The sequence below is a fragment of the Varanus komodoensis genome, unplaced genomic scaffold, assembly GCF_004798865.1.
Source record: "Varanus komodoensis strain SLA01 unplaced genomic scaffold, ASM479886v1 scaffold5, whole genome shotgun sequence".
NCBI classification, from domain to species: Eukaryota; Metazoa; Chordata; class Lepidosauria; order Squamata; family Varanidae; genus Varanus; species Varanus komodoensis.
In genome coordinates, this window is record NW_025336087.1 from 8,311,894 (window position 1) to 8,329,036 (window position 17,143).

The following is a 17,143-nucleotide window of genomic DNA, read 5'->3' on the forward strand; positions in this document are numbered from 1 at the left end:
AAAACCAGAAACAAATCCAATCAAAACCAAATAAATAAAAGTGACTGTAAATGGTAAAATACTAATTTTAAAAAATACTAATTTTTAAAATAAATAAAAAGGTTTTAACCTGGCACCGAAAAGAGTATAGGCTCGGTGCCAGGCAAACCTCACCGGGGAGTTTATTCCATAATCTGGGTGCCACCGCAGAGAAGGCCCTGTTCTGAGTAGATGCTTTTTACCTCCTGGGGGGACGGGGAATGTTCTCAGAGCAGGGCCTCTCCCGCCGATTTTAAGGGGTGTGATAGCATATACAGAGGGAGACACTCCTTCAGATATCCTGTTTAGGGCTTTATAGGAAAAAACTAGCACCTTGAATTGGGCCCAGACTTCAACTGGAAGCCAGTGGAGTTGGTAGAGGACCAACATTATATGAGAATAATGGCCAGTCCCTGTCAGCAGATTTTCAAGAGACATAGGAGACTGTAGGAAAAAGGAATGAAGATCACCTGTTCCCTGCTCCTTCCCCATAGGATTTCCCCACTGGATTAGCAGCATGAGAGCATCCAAAATATCTTTTATTTTTTAAAAATAGAATTTTCTATTCCTTGTCCACAAAACATGCACCTCCTGCGCAATTGATGGGCTTTATTCTGTACTGACTGTGCTTGGGATTACGCTCCAGGGAAACAATGTGTAGGTTATCTTCCCCCATTTCCACACTAGAAATAAGTTAGGTTTGTTTTAATTAATAGAGCACAATATTCATGTGTGAAGGTGCAGTTATCTTGTCATACCATAATATACTATAAAGCAACTTGTAATGGTTATAATTTTATCCAGCAGTTATCACTAGACCATTAACTATACTCATGATTATTTATGACATTTTATTCTTCAAGATCTTGTTTCTTTGTTTGCCTTAAGCAATACATGATGCCCTAAAATAGTAGTAGTATATAAGGGCCCTACATAAATATTCACTCACACAAAAAGGTCTAAAAACAGGGAAATATGAATAGAACAGCAAATTCTAAGTGAATTACACCCAGACAACTTCTACTGGTGCTTCGAGTTATACTTGCTTAGTGCTTTTTGCAAGACTGAATAAATGGGGCTCTTGGGTGCTGTCACTCTCCGTCTGCATAGTTGGACGGCATTTGTACAGCTCAAATCAAACATACTTTTACTCTCCTCTAAGGTTATGCTGCCTCTTTCCCTGCCAGAATCCGAGTGGAGACAAACGAACGAACAAGATTCTGTTCTCGGTAAGAGGCTTGGAATGGGGTGATTCTGCATTTTGCACAGGCCTTGCTATATAACAAGCAAAGAGGAGCACCGAACATGTTATTGCTGTAACAGCTGCCAAAGCTCAGGCCTGCTTCTCAGGGCCATGCTCATACCTAATTCTCCTTCACCGAAATCCCAGATGTTATGGCATGGTTTTGATCACTTTGTGGTGAACAAAAGGCACTTCCTGTGTGAGCAAAGCACTCAGGCTTCTTCCCATCAGGAGTGAGGCAGGAAGAACAAGCCTGTGTGCTCTGAAGTGTGGAATGGTGGAAGAGACATGCTGAGGGGACATTTGATGGTTCTTGAAAGAAAAAACACAGAAAGGGTAACATAATGTGTTTGTTTCTTGAAGGGGTGGAAAATTAAATTCCCAAGATGTGTACCCAACAGATCATACAGTGTCTTAAATCCCAGGAATGTTCTGTGGATATAAAGGCTTAGTGTCCATTTTTCCCCCTCAGATAAATTCTTCAAGTGTCACTAAAAGGACTTTAGTTCTATTCCTTCAGGCAAACCATGTTTTTTATTTTCCCCAAAGAAGAGCTGAATGCAGGGCCCTAAATAAAATAGCTCCATGCAATGTTACTCAGAAACCATAGCAACAAGAAACCACAGACCGTCACAACTTCATAATGGCTGCAAACCACCAGGAGGAAATAGCAAGCCGCAGCACAAACTGCCTCCAGGATGGAAGGATGGTGCGCTGGATCTCCTTTTGAAAGACAATTTCAGATCCAAGAGTTCAAACAAATGACACTTCAAGCACATTTTTTCCTCACAGGGCTTGTCACTAGTTCCAGATGACAACTCTAGATTAACAAAAAAAAGGTAACCATTCTGCCGTTTGGGGGTTCATTATCTCAACTGCCCATTTGGAACTTTCTTTAGTGATTTCACTGTTAAATAATAAAAGCAGCTTTGACAGAGCTGCAGCTGTGCATCGTATTTGTCATTAATTTAAATATTTTATAATGTAAATATGTATTTAGCATATCAACAAAATATTCTGGAAAAGGCGGGGGAGGGGTCAAAATTAGGAAAGAGGTTTCTTGCCTTTCAAGGTAGAATAGGAAAACTGCGGTCCTCCTTGCTAATTAGGGCTGGATTCTTTATTGTTCATTGTGAAAATCATGCTGTTTTGACTGAAATGAAGTGCAAGCAGCTGCCATATATAGACTATAAACTTAGGCCAAGTTTGAATATGACCTAAGGGCACCGAGATTATGCTTGCTAGCTTTTTCTGACACTGCTTATCAGCATCATTGCAAGAAGAAACTCAACAGGTGCTGCTTTTCCCAATGAGCACATGATGAATAGCTCATCTGCTGAGTTTCTTCCTATTAAAGGGTTACTAACATCGCCGTAAAAAAAGGAAAAGTAACAGTTATTGAAACCTATAGTATGGAAACAGTCAGGAATCTAAAATTTAAATTTGGCGTTTTGAATCAAAATATAGCTTGAAATTGCTCCTATTTATTGTCTATCAACATGTACAGCTCTGGTCCCAGTGTTTCCTGTCAACTAGCATTAGTAACACACTCACATAGACAGCATGATATTCTGTAATAGACCTTTCTGTGAATACTGTAAGAGCAGATCCCCACCCCCTGGCCACACACACACACGTTATCGGATAAACTTTACATATTTGCAGCCTCCAAGGAAGAGAGGAATGCAATACCCACCTTGAAATATTATATCAGTTATAATCAAAATCATTATTGGAAATGTGGAAGTGTGGTGTTTCTGTATTACTTTTATTATTAAAATTCCTTACTGATTAAAACTCTCAGTTTCAAATCTGTCCACTTATGACTAAAAATCAGATCACAACTTTTAAAAGATCTGTACTTCTGAAAATCAGTAGTAGTAAAATATATATGTATAAAAATCTCTCGATTGATTGATTTGATTTCTATACCACCTATTAGTCAAGATGACCCTCTAGGTGATTTACATAATCAAAATATACAAATAAAAATAATGCATTAAAATAAAAAATAATATATCAGTATAAAAGCAGTGCTAAATAGTAACAGGAGGCCCACAACATTAATACTGAGATTAATCCAGGGTACAGCAGCAGTAAAATACAGTAACATGTAATATAGACAAAATAAAAAATAGAGAGTAGAGATTCGTTTTAACTATCTCAAGAATTGTCTCCAGATAAATGAATCTGCCCAAACTGAGATCTACTTCTGAGGCTCTGATCCAGCTCTTGCAACAGAAGTACAGCAGGTAGGCATGAGAAACAGGGTCTTTTCTTTCCTGGCAACCAATATGTGGAATGCCTTTGTAACAAATTTCTACCTAGCCATTTTGCTATTCCTTTCAGTAGGCAGGTAAGCCTGTTCTCTTGCAATGTGTGTGCTTTGGGGATGGTAGGGGTGGGGGGTCTGCTGCTGCTACAGTTGAAAAATGAAATCTGACTGCTTTTATTCTGATTAGGAACTTTGTGTTATTCTACTCTACAGTTTTTATTTATTTGATGGATTTAATCCGTAAAGGAAGCCACAGCCTTGAACTCAGAAGAGCTGAGCAGGGCTGTCATGGAATGGACATTTTGGAGGGCTTTCAATTCATAGGGTTTCCAGAAGCTGGACATGATTGACAACATGTAACAACAATGTTTATAATATTTACATACTAACTTTCTACCCATGCAAGAAAGTCACTATAACAATACAAATAAAATAATAATATATTGAAAACAGAAAAAGCAACAAAACATATTAAAACATTAGAACAAATTTAAAAGACCAAATTAAAAACTAACTTCTAACCATATACCAATTGTTATGATTGTTTTAGAATGCTATATTTTATAATGCTACTGTTTACCTCCTTGAGTATACGAACACAAAGATGGGATATATATTTTTAATAAAGTGTAATTATTTAATAATTTCTAAGCAAACTGAATGTAAGTAACTCAAAAGAGCCTATATCATTCAAGAAAAGAAGGAGGCAGGACAGAGATATTCTGAATTTTTGCAAAGCATTCATATTGAACCCAGGGTAGAAACAAAACAATCATGGGCATTCCTCCATCTTTCTTTTTTTAACATATTGTTTAATTCTTTTTTTCTATTTTATCTTTTATTGGTCACTGCTCCAAAATTTCCATTCCAAAATATACAGCAGTATATAAGTAAGACAATAAATAATCTTTGGTAGACCTTCACCATTGCTTACACTATTGTCATCCACACAAATGTTAACTTTCTGCTGCCTGAATGGACATAGATATAAATTGCAGCACTTAACATCCAAGGAAAGTTAGTCAAGCACAACTGGGAAGGTCAACTAAACATTTTCATTTGATGCCAGAAAGAATACAATACACACACACTTCAATACCTTTGGCAGAGACAAAGTCTAATCTGTGAGGAAGGCTATGTAAGCCTCCTCTTTCAAGAGGGAAAAAGCAGGATATAAATATAGTTATAAATAAGTAAAAGGTCCATGTAATAAAATGTTCTGTATGCACTGGCTGACTGGTTGACTGTAAGAAACCCATAAGAAGTACATGAGTGCAATAACATTCATCTAGTTGCTCCATCTGACACTGGAGGTAGCATATAGCCATCACTGATATTGATACATTGCCCTTGAAGACGGTCCAGATACTGCAACTGGCTGCAACTGGCTGCCAGGCTGCTGACGGGGACTGGCCGTTACTCTTACAAAACACCAGTTCTCTACCAGCTCCACTGGCTTCCAGTTGAAGTCTGGGCCCAATTCAAGGTGCTGGTTTTGACCTATAAAGCCCTAAACGGCTTGGGACCAGGATACCTGAAGGAACGTCTCCTCCTTATATGCCCTCGCGGCCCTTAATATCTGCGGGAGAAGCCCTGCTCCAGGAATCCTCTCTAAGAGAGGTAAAAAGGTCATCAACTCGGAGTAGGGCCTTCTCTGCTGTAGTGCCCAGACTCTGGAATGTACTCCCCAGACAGGTATACTTGGCACCAAGTTTATACCCTTTTTGGTGCCAGGCCAAAACCTTTTTATTTAAACAGTGTTTTAAAATGTAATAACTTTTAACCTTTAGTTGCTCTGTTGCTTTGTGATTTATTGTTTGTTTTGGTTTTATTATTTATTAGAAATTGTTCTTTTAATTGGTCTTTGAAATATTGTAAGCCGCCCTGAGATTTTGAATAATAGGACAGCATGCAAAAGCTTTTAATAGAAAATAATAGAATAATAGATATATTGATATATAAGGATAGCCTTATCCTTTGTTAATTTATCTACTTACCCAAACTGGTGTCCATTGCTACACCTTGATGAAGTGAATCCCATCATTTAATTATGTATTGTGTGAAGAACTGTCCTTTTTAAAACTTTCCTGAATCTCCCACCAGTCAGCTTCACAGGACCACCACAGGCTCTAATATTATGAAACAGGGAGAAAAATGTCTTTCTGTTTCCTCCATACCATGCATAATTTTGTACACCACTGTCACCTCTTACTCAGTTTTTTAAAGCTAAATAGTCCAAGATGATGTAATCTTTAGGTATCTGTTTCAACTCTATGATGCCTTTTTTAATTTTTAGGAATAGGGACCAGAACTGTACATAGTATTCCAATTGACTATAGATTTGTGGTAAGGGTAGTAAGATATTACCGGTTTTATTTTCTATTCCTTTCCTAAGATGTCCAACAAAGAATTAGCATTTTTATAGCAGCCTCACACAGGATTGTCACAGCTGTCTACCACAACCCCAGTATCTCTTTCTTGGCCAGTCATTGCTAGCTGAATGTACAGTGCACAGGAAATTAGGAGTTTCTTACCCCAATGGGCATCATATTATGCTTGCTTACACTGAACTGCCATTTGCCCTTTTAATTCACTCAGTTTGGACAGATTCTGTTGGAGCTCTGTCACAAACTTTTTTTATTTATTTTAAACACCCTAAAGAATTTGGTGTCATCAGCAGAGATGGCCATGTACTCATTCTTAATTCCAGATCATCTATGAACAAGTCCCAATTTATTCCTAAACTCTGCTGTCTGTTCATTCACTAGTTACATTCACCAGGAGGACCTCCCCTCTTATTCAAGACTGCCGAGTTACCTAGCTGAAGAAGAATCATAAAAGCTTCTGCGAACATACAAATTTGGCTCCTTGCTTCCTGTGCTACTCTTCATCATTCTGTTGTGCCCCTCTCCAGAAGCCACATACTAGCAAAACGAGGTCAGGGAAGGAATGAGCAACCAGTATGAGATATTTTAAACAGAATCAGCATGGGTATTATTTTAGTATCAACAATAACTCCAGCAATATTGTGGCACTGTTCTGTGAACACCAGCTGCAAATCAATATTGCAGGTCTTTCTGGATCAGACTGTAAATCCTGGTGCCTTGGTTTCTGCATGGTTCTGCATGGTTCTCAGTTGAATCAGAATCTAGCAGCAATTACAAATACCTAAGGAAGTGACATATTTTGAATATATTGTTATATAAGGATGAATTGTGGCTTAAATTTCTCTTATTACATGAAAGTTAGTAAGGAACTTCTTCCATGTTTGCATCTCAGTAATTTGTTTTTCCAGATGAATACATGCAGGAATTAGCTTAACCTTTGGAGAGGAAGATATTAGAGAAAACCTCCAAAAGGTAAAATAAATAAACATTAAAACTATATTTAAAACATGCCTGAAAGCTACCTGTGCAGAAAAATATAGAGAAATATATAAATATGTGTAAAGTATAATTTATACTTTCTTCTCAGAAAACAGCAAGAATAAAAGTTCAGAAGTTATACAGGAGCAATCTTGATAATTACAAGGCTTTTTGCAAGAAACAGCTGCAGGGCTTTCCTTGCTCCGCCTATGTCTTTGTTGCCCACGCAAAGCAGTGAGCAATCCCACATGGTTTCTGCTTTGAGATCCTAGGGGCTGCAGGCAGAACTGCTGACGCCCAAATGGCCCAGGTTCAATGTCAGTGCTCTTCCCTCAAAAAAGTGAAAGCAATCTATGTGTATATGCCTGCTTTTGAATGCACCAGGTGTGAACAAAGTGCAGCACAGAATGGAGAAGAGCATGGAGGGCCAATATCTCATCCCTTCATATCTCCACGTGAGAAGCTGCACATCGCTTTTTGTTTATTCAGAGGGACATGTTGCCAGTTATGGCAATGCCATCACTGCTGCAGAACTGGTAACATGAACCTGGGCTAAGAGGCTTCTTTCCAGTGCCAAAAAATCAAGGAGTCCAGAAACCATACACCAGCCTTCTGGCCCCTCCCATGGGATGCTCAGTCACCTTGGGTGGAAAGGGCAGTAACAAATTGAATGAATGCATAGATGCTCACTGGTTGGAAATGTTTTCTGACTGTACATTAATCATGTGCACACAGATATACAGGGGGAAAGACAGAGAGAGAGTGGCCAGGTTCACACATCACAACAAGCAACCTTTTGTGGCTACCATGGTTTGTGTTTTTTATTCCAATGTGCTTGGCAGACAACCAGGCTTATGATGGTAATTCTCCTACCTCTGCCATCTCCTTCCCTCTCATTTCTTCAAGTGGTATCCCAGGAGATACTTCAGGAAGGAATTAGCTCCTCTCTTTGTGAACTGCAATTGTAAACCAACTTCTGCTTGCCAAGGCTGTCAAGCAGCCTCCATTGTGCAAGCAGGGCTCGTGCTCTGAAGTGCAGCTGAGAGGATGAGGGAACTGATGGACCACTGGAACAGGAGCAGCAAGGGTTCATACACACTCAGGCAAGAGGTGGACTTCCATTGGTTGGCACTGCAGAAAGGAGCAGCAGCAGGTAGCTAATTCTCCCTCTGTTCCCTTCCATGCCTGAGGAAAGCCCATCATGTGTGCAAATGGGAGCGGTTAGAATCAGCTGGGCAGGGGTGCTGGATTGGAAGGAGCCTTGATCACGCCATTCCCTTGCGGTCTGCCTCACCCACATAAGGAAGCAAAAGTGGGGAGAACCCAGCTGGGGAGCAGTGCCCAGTTGGGGGCAGCACCACTCACCTGATTCTCCCACTGTGCCCCACACAAATGCTTGAGGGAAGCCCCTCTCATGCATGAGGGAGAGGAGGGAGAATTGGCTGGGTGGCAGTGCTAGGCTGAGAGAAGCACTGCTCGGCCGATTCCCCTGTTCATCCCCCACCCCCTTGTCACCAATGTTTGCCAGCGAGTCATCCCCAACTTGGCACCCACCGAACTGCCTTTCTTGCAAGTGGCAGTGATGTGGAGGAGAGGGATTTCATATCCCTTGCTTACTCCTGTTTGCCACCAAGGCATTCCCCACCCATTCATTAAGTGGGCACTGAGTTGGGAATGCTTCTTTGGAAAGTCAGGGCAGTAAGTGGGAGTCGGCTGAGTGGTGCTGAGTGGTGCATCCCACAACTGGGCACTGCTGCCCAGCTGATTCTTACACCTGCCACTCATGTGCATGAGGGTCTTCCCTAAGGTGCTCACTAGGAACGCACTGGGAGAATCAGCCGAGCATGCTTCTTTCCCAGCTCTGACCAGCTGATCATCTATTCCTGCCCCAAAGAAGCTCTTTAAGGCAGGAAGCAGGCAGAGTGGGGGTGCCTCTCACCTCGGCACAATACAGCAGCTGTCACTGGTGCTCTCTGGCTGGCTGCTTAGCAACAGCAGCAACAGCCACTCTTCCCAAGTGGATCTCTGGTTCTTTGCTTTGGCACCATGTTGAGTTGTGTTTTCCATGTTTGAATACCACAACAAAGCATTGTGGTCCTGTGAAACCATAGAACATATGGCTGTTTTGTGGTTTCTAAAGATCATACCTATCATGCCAAAATATCACAATGGAATTCAGAAAACAGACCATCCATGGTAAAATCCAACCCAGCTTGTATCCTAAAAACCTGCCCAGTGACTAGAAGCCACTGAGTTTTAGGGATCTCCCAAGGATGCACACTGAGATATTGCAGAACAATCCTGAGAGCCTGTGCCTTTCAATCTGTCTACCTTCTTACTTTGGTGCTACTAGGCCAAATTTAACCAAGTTGTTTTCCTCCAGATGGCTGAATTGTGGTTTGCGTAATTCTCAATCTATATTGAGCATTGCCCTTGCCTGCAATTGCTTTTGCCTGCTATACTCTGACCTTAAGCAGTGCAGACTTAAGGTACTAACTTCTATTTTGTCCTCAGATGCTTTCTTCTGCCTCTGGCTTTAGCAAACCAAAACTCAACCAACTGTTGTTGGCTGGAAAGCCCTCAGTAAGGTTAAAAAGTGCTGATAAGACTTTCCTTTCCCTCACTTTTTTCACTGCAAACTGTTCAAGGTTTTGTATGTCAGTGTAAGCCTTCAGTTGGCAACCAGTGCAGAAGATAAAAAACTGGTGTAATATGCTCATGCCTCACAGTTCTTGTTAGGAGGTGAGCGGCCCAATTTTGAAACAATTGCAATTTCTGAATCATTTTTAATGGCAGCCCCACATAAAGTGCATTACAGTAGTACCAGGGTATGAATCAATGCTGCCAGATTCTGCCTGTCCAGATAGGGGCCGTTGATAAATCAGCCAAAACTGATGAAACATGCTCCTGGCCACAGAGCTCACCTGGTATTCCAGGGACTGTTCAGGGTGCAGAAGCACCCCTAAGCTCCAAACTCTGTTCCTTACTGGAATTGGAACCCTGTGCAAGACAGGATGGATATCATCCATTTGGAAGAGGACCCACCTACCAACAGCACCTCCATCTTGTCCAGATTAAGCTTCAATGTATTAGCCCTCATCCAGGCTGACCTCACTCAGACACTGGCTTAACATAGTCACAGTCACACCTGGATCATATGAAAAAGAGAGGTAGAGCCCAGACCTCTGGATTTTCTCTTCTAGCTGTTTCATGTAGATTTTGAACAGCACAGGTGATAATCTGGAACCCTGGGGTACTCCAAGGCATAATAGCCATGGCACAGATCCACACTCCCCCAGCACCACCTTCTGGGATTGGGCAGCCAAGTAGGAGTGGAGCCACTGCATATCAGTGCCTCCAAATCCCAACCCAGCCATCTTATCCAGAACGATACCATGGCTGATGGTATCAAAAGCTGCTGAGAGGTCCAAGAGAACCAAAAGGGACATGCTCCCCATGTCTTTCTCCCAGCATAGATCATCACAGAGGGTAACCAAGGCTTTTTTCTGTACAAACACAGGCCTGAAGCCAGACTGAAATGGATCTAGAAACATAGAAACTGAGCGAGTCAGAAGGGGTCTCCCTGGCCATCTAATCTGACCCCTGGCTCCAACCGGCTCTGCTCATGACATGCCTACCATGTGCATGTCCAGCCTATCCTTGAACACCCTCACCTCCTGTGATAGATAGTCAGTTTCCTCCAAGAGCTGCTGCGCCACCACCTGCTTGAGCACCTTGCCCAAGAAGGGGATGTTGGCCACAGGCCTATAGGATTTTTTTTAATACTTTTGTATGTCGCCCTTATGCATGGCATCTTGGGATGGCTTACAATCATTAAAACAACAACAATAAAACAGTAATAAATAACAATTAGCCAAAAAAATACAATTAAATAAGTTAAATAAACTTATTTAACTTTAACTATTTAACTTTAACTATTTAACTAAAATAAAGTTAAACATTAAAATTTAAATTAGTTTTTAAAATAAAAGTTAAATAAAAAGGTTTTAACCTGACGCCAAAAAGAATATAAACTTGCCGCCAAGCACACCTCTCTAGGGAGCCCATTCCATAAACTGCCACCACAGAGAAGGCCCTCCTCCGAATAGATATCCTTTTTACCTCCTTCAGGGAGGGTTCTCGGAGCAGGGCCTGTCCTGCAGATCTTAAGGGGCACGAGGGCATATAAGGAAGGAGATGTTCCTTCAGGTATTCTGGTCCCAAGCTGTTCAGGCTTTATAGGGCAAAACCAGCACCTTGAATTGGGCCCAGACGTCAACTGGAAGCCAGCGGAGCTGATAGAGAGGCACCGTTATATGAGAATAATGACCGGTCTCCGTTAACAACGTGGCTGCTCTATTCTGTACCAGCTGAAGTATCTGGACCGTTTTTAAGGGCAGCCCCATGTAGAGCATGTTACAGTAATCCAACCAGGAGGTTACCAGAGCATGAATCACCATTGCTAGGCAGTGTTTGTCCAGATAAGGATGCAGCTGATGGCCCAGCTGAAGCTATAGGAAAGCACTCCAGTGACAGCTCCGGGTCGAGGAGTACTCCCACGCTGCAGACCCTGTCCGTTAGAATGAGTGCTACCCCATCCAGGACAAGGTCAAAATCACTTACCTGAAACCTCGATCCACCCACCAACAGAACTTCTGTCTTATCTGGATTGAGGCTCAGTTTATTGGCCCTCATCCAGCCCATTACCTCAGCCAGGCACCGGTTCAGTACACCCACTGCCTCACCTGGAGTAGATGTAAACAAGAGGCAGAGCTGGGTGTCATCAGCATACTGATGATTCCGCAGCCCAAACCTCCTGATCCTCTCCCAGCAGTTTCATGTAGATGTTGAAGAGCATGGGAGACAAAATAGAGCCCTGCTGGAAGGCCAGGAGCAAAGCATACTGCAGATGTGTGTACTGATCAATAACAAAATTTAACTACTCAATAACAAAACTTAACTACACCAGAATATAGCATTGCATATTAAGGGAGGGAGGGCTGTGATTTAACATCTTCTGGATCCAGCATTGCCTTCCTTAGGAGGGGGCTGAGCACCACCTCCTTTAAAGAAGAGGGGACTAGCCCTTCCTTCAGAGAGGCATTACCATCTCCTGGATTCAGGCACTCACCCTCTCTTTGGCTTGGATAATGAAGGACAAGGATCAAGAGGACAGGTGGTCGGCCAATGTGGCTGCCTGTAACTCTCCAAATTCAGTGGATGCAGGCATACAGTGGAAGGTGGGAAGGAGAACTGAGACTAGGATTCCTCACCCTCCAAAACTTGTAGATGATTCCCAACATCCAATTTTCATTGGATGAAAGGCAATGTCTAAGAGGATGGCAATGTCTCATTGCTTCCCTCCCTGTCCCTTGGAATGCACTTTTCCCACATGCCTGCTCTGAAGATGGTTTTCCATTTTTAGAGCCCAGACAGCATGGAAAGAAATACAATGGCTCCAAGGACAGAGGAAGGTCCTTCAACATTAAGAGGCCCAACTCTGACAACAAAGTCCCAACGGTTGGGACTCAGAGCTTCTGTGGAGGCTGTTGGGCTACTCCCTAAATAAATAAGAAAGTCAGAGTTTAATTAGATCAAGGTAAATAGGAGAAAGGACCTGGAGCTCTGTTGCATACTCTGTTGCATACTGAATTTGCAAATGTGTTGTGCCTGTGCATGCTGTCAAAGTTCAGGTGCACGTGCATAAAGCTCCCCTTGCTCATTCCTTTGAGGACACAGATTCAGAGCTTGTAACTGTTTATGAAACAGTTCAGCCCCAGGCACCATTTTAAGGGCCTGAGAACAGCCAGGACTGTTTTGGGCGAGATATTCACTAAAGGCCAGCTGGAGAACAAGAGCCACATGTTTCTGAGAAAAGCAGCAAATTGCCACTTCCAAGGGTGGATGTTGACCATGAGGGAAGTCGGAGATGCTGAACAACCTGGCCCTAGGGAAAGCACCAAGCTGTTGCCTGCAAGTGGGTGGGATGCTGAGATGGAAAGCATTGCAAAGAGACAGAGCCTCCTGACCCCATGGCATGTCAGCAAAGCTGTTGCAAGGCACAAGAGGCGCTAGGTTTCATAGGGCTCCTACTGTGGGGCAGGGCAAAGAAGGGCACATAAATCAAGTCTTGGTCACTGAATAGTAGACAGAGTTCAACTTTTTACTTGGTGTATGCTCAGAAGCTTGTATAACAATAAACAGAATTAAAAGAGAAAAACCTGGGGTGGCTGTTGCTGTCAGAAGGAGGCAGATAGCTCATGCCAAAATGTGACATGGCATAACAGGATGTTCTGATGTTCAGTAAAGCAGTTCTGTAGAACTATATATTCTATAGTTTGAATATCTAAACTACAAGCTGGGAAGTCCTGGTTCAAATCTCTTATTAGCTATTAATGTAGTAGGTAACTTTAAGCAAGTCTCAGTCCCTACCATCCTACCACAATCCTGCAATCCGCACTGCTAAACTATTGTCAAGGTGAACACCAACTTAGCATTTTTTCTTAGGCTTGGAAAATGGGACTGGTGGTACACAGAGCTGGCATAATTTAAATCTCTTGGCTTGGAAGTGAAGTAAAAACAGCAGTTCTAACAGTTCGTAATTATAGGCTAAGCTCTGCACACAGTGTATTGTATCCCTAAAGAAAGTATTTGCATGTAATGTTTTTGTCCCAATAATTTCTCAAGTGTTCTTTACTCACTGTCATTAACAAAAGTCTGAAGTAATCAGCCCTAGAGGGAAGCTGGTGTCTTCTATTCTCTGAAGAGTCTTGAAATTGCTTAGTGGCTTTACATTTAATTCTTTATTTTAGAATTATCTATAACTTCTTTATAATCTAAAATCTCAAATCTGTAATTCCAAAATACCTTTTAATTTTACATTACAAGAGAAATTAGATGAATTGTTGTTCCTAAAGGTGGAACTCAGCAGAATTTTATACAAAATCCAGTGAACCCTGATGATGTTCAATGATTGTATTGTAGTCTCCAGCATAATGTGTATTTTCTAAGCAGTAAATTAATGAATACCTATAATATGGGAAGTTCATGATTTTTCAAAGATTCCAGTGGTAAAATAGATAGGGTTACAGCAGCATTTACTTAGCTATGTATGAAAGGATTATAATAATTCTTACTGATCATTATGGACTACTTCTGCTCACGTACATATCAATTTCTGCTTGCATGATCAATACCTTGCTGGAAATTTGTTTGGCTATTTATTTATTTTCATAGTTGTCATAACAATAGTATGCCTATACTAAAACAAGAATTGTGAATTCCAGTTGGCTTTCTATTCCATGGAATATTAGTTAAATTATTTATTTATTAGATTTATATTTAAATGGCATCATTTTTCCCCTTAGCGGACATTTAAAGAAATTGTTTTGAAAGGAAAATTTCACCATTGTAAGTTGATCTCTTCAAAAAGGTTGTAATGGACTGTATTGCAGTTACTGCAGCTGATATAAATAGACTGGGTGACATAGTAGAGATAGCCATGGGTATACCTTAACATCTTAATTGTGTACATTGATTTCCTTTTTAGTTCTAGACTCTATTCTTTTCTCAGGGTTTTTGAACAGGACTTCAACATGAGACATAAATAAGTTTAGTAAACAAAGCTTTTCCCATTCTACCCATCCTGGAAAAAGTTAACTGTTTAATTTACACATCATATGCTGCAGTTCAGGGCACAGAAATAATGACAGGGGAAATGGCAGTCCTATTTCTGAGTGCTTTGAAATTTAGGCTGGTTTTCTATGTACTTTACATCTTCTTTATCTGCAAAATATTAGAGGATTGTCTGAATACAAAAACAATCATACCTATCCTGGATATATGTTCTTTACACATTGCAGATGATGCTGAAATTTGTTTTCAAAAAATATGAGCTCATGCAAGTCCAAGTCTCTTCCCTCAGTGAACTGGCCAAAGATCATGTTTTCCTCCATCTGTGTAGCTATGTAAGACAAGTATACTTCAGTATCATCAGTGTTACATATTTCTATTAACACAACAATTGCAGTTATTGCTGTAATCATAGTGATACCCATGACAACTATGTAGCAGTTTAGGAACAAAGAAAACTGCCTTGTATTGACTTAATCCATCAGCCCATCTACTCAGTGCCCTAAGGGCAGACTCTCCAGGCATTCTGGCAAAGGTCTTTCCCAGCGACTCCTGGATAGACCCTGAAACCTGCTGCACATAAAAACATGTGCAAAGCATTACATCACAGCCCTCCCTCCCTTAATATGCATGCTATATTCTGGTGTAAAGTTTTTGCTATTGGTCGGCACACACATCTGCGCTATGCTTTGTTCCTGGCCTTCCAGAAATGACTGTTTCTGTTCCAGTTAGTACAGCATGCCAGTTTAGTTTCATTGTCTTCGCTCAACTGGGGAATGGGGAAATTGTGGAGAAAGGAGTCCAGCAACAGATCAGGACACCCTTCTCCTGGTGAAGGAAATAGTGGTGAAGCAGCTTACAGTAAAAGACTACGCAGTAGATTAGGCCTGATTCATCTGGCTAGATCATTTCTGGTTTTCTGCAGATGCCTCTAAGGCCTAGCAGCAGTTAATCATTGCCATATACATAAATCATTATTTTACAAAATGATTGTTAGTGCAGAGCTGAATATGGAAACCATCCATATGTGTTAGAGATGATTACAATCCAGTTATGCGGGACTCTCACAGTTTCACTGCAAGTGAGAGCATCTCTCATCTGTTGCCAGTCCTGAGTTCCTTGAAGTGGCACCACAGCAAAGAACAGGCTGCTTTCTTGTCACCATGTAAGAAAAGAGTATCCAATGTTAGTTCTACTTATCCATTGAAATGAATGGGACATAATTTAGTCATGTCTAACTTAAATTCAGTTAGTGGGTTTACTCTAGGTAGGACTAACTTTGGCTACAACTTTTAAAATAGAAGTATTGCTTTCTCCAAATGAACCAGGAGCTATCTGTCTTTCCACTTTTAGCAATGACAAGGCAAATGCCTGTGGGTGCTCAGAAGAAGGGCATCCTTTGTTGTTCACTTATCTATGTCTGCAGAGGTCAGCTTGGTAAAGCATAGTCCTATGCATATTTAGACAGAAAACGGACTAAGCTTCTAGCATGTCTGAGCCAGCATGGCTATCTGGAGCCTGCTGTGAATTGTTGGGCTTTTTTCCCTGCCCAAACATGAATAGGATTGTGCCTTTAATAGCCTTAGGGAAATCCACCAATCCAGGTGAGGCAGTGGCTGTGCTGAACTGGTGCCTGGCCGAGGTAATGGACTGGATGAGGGCCAATAAACTGAAGCTCAATCCAGACAAGACGGAGGTCCTGTTGGTGGGTGGCTCGGGCCTCGGGATGGGGGACTTGGGCCTTGTTCTAAATGGGGTTGCACTCCCTCTGAGGGACAGGGTTCTTAGCTTAGGAGTGCTCCTTGACCCTGAGCTGTCTCTAGAAGCTCAGGTGACGGCGGTGGCGAGGAGCGCCTTCCTTCAGCTTCGGCTGATACATCAGCTGCGTCCCTTCCTGGAGAACGACTGCCTGGTGACAGTGACACACGCTCTGGTAACTTCCCAATTAGATTTCTGTAACGCGCTCTACGTGGGGCTACCCTTGAAGACGGTCCGGATACTTCAGTTGGTGCAGAATAGAGTTGCCAGGTTGTTGACGGGGACTGGGCGTTGTTCTCATATAACCCCAGTTCTCCGTCAGCTCCACTGGCTCCTGATTGAAGTCCGGGCCCAATTCAAGGTGTTGGTTATGACCTATAAAGCCCTAAACTGCTTGGGACCTGGATATCTAAAGGAACGCTTGCATCCATATATGCCCTCCCACCCCTTGAGATCAGCAACAGATGCCCTTCTCCAGGAACCCTCTGTGAATGATATTAGGAGGGTGAGTACCCAGAGGAGGGCTTTCTCTGCGGTGGCGCCCCACCTATGGAATGCGCTCCCCAGAGAGGTCCGCCTGGTGCCATCGTTATTTGTTTTTCGGCGCCAGGCTAAGACCTTTTTATTTAAAACTTATTTTAATAGTTAAATTATTTGTATTTATAGGATTTTAAATTTTTAGCCGAGATGCACCGGGGGTTTTTAAATAATTTTTTTATTGTTATATTGTTATTATTTATGTATTTTGTTTCTGTTGTGAGCCGCCCCGAGGCTTCGTTGCAATGGGGGCGGCATAAAAATGTTTTAAATAAATAAATAAAGAGCATAACAACATTTGTGAATGTCTTCATA